Source organism: Sinocyclocheilus rhinocerous, unplaced genomic scaffold, assembly GCF_001515625.1.
Source record: "Sinocyclocheilus rhinocerous isolate Xijiao unplaced genomic scaffold, SAMN03320098_v1.1 C35972346, whole genome shotgun sequence".
NCBI lineage: Eukaryota > Metazoa > Chordata > Actinopteri > Cypriniformes > Cyprinidae > Sinocyclocheilus > Sinocyclocheilus rhinocerous.
Window position 1 is genome coordinate 1 of NW_015769357.1, and position 735 is coordinate 735.

Genomic DNA, 735 nt, shown 5'->3' on the forward strand with positions numbered 1-735 from the left:
TTTCAGACGGAAGTTTATCATTCCAGAATTTGAGGCATTTGTGGGTGTCATAAATAATATTTACTACACATCAAAACTGCAACATGATGGACAGGTAGGGATGTTTTTAATCCATTTCCCTCACTTATTTGTATAGCTACCTATATAATCTTATAATCTTTTTTTAGGTTGCAAAATACATTCCCCATCTGACCAAGTTTAGTCCTGATCTTTGGGGTGTTTCTCTCTGCACAGTGGATGGACAAAGGTGAATATATAAATATGACACCAGCTTTTCTAAAATATGAAATTATGGGTTTTAAATCACCTCTTTGATTTCAGGCACTCAGTGGGAGACACAAAGGTGCCGTTCTGCTTGCAGTCGTGCGTAAAGCCGCTTGAATACGCCATCGCTGTACACGAACACGGCACGGAGCGCGTTCACCACTACGTCGGGAAGGAGCCCAGCGGATTCAAATTCAACAAACTCTCCCTAGATGAAGAAAGTGGGTGGGAAGATGTCATAGATTATCATTATCAAATGAGTTATCTAGAATATCTTATTTGTTTTTGCTAGACAGAACTTTTCTGTACTGAGAATAATCTTATTAGAAGGAAATGATCAAAATAAATGGATTATTATAATATATAAAAAAATCAATAATTACTACAAAAATAACAATAATTTAATTAATTAATTGAGCTGACTGGTTTTCTGTTCTTAGATAAACCTCACAATCCCATGGTCAATGCTGG

At 36.1% G+C, this 735-nt stretch overlaps 1 long non-coding RNA gene across 1 annotated transcript; it reads left to right on the forward strand.

Annotated features, from left to right (window-relative positions):
- Positions 1 to 6: 6 nt before the first annotated feature.
- On the forward strand, positions 7 to 735 carry LOC107735319 (uncharacterized). The gene is made up of 4 exons (XR_001639370.1): positions 7 to 94; positions 168 to 247; positions 322 to 485; positions 705 to 735. It is a non-coding gene; the product is annotated as an uncharacterized LOC107735319 (long non-coding RNA).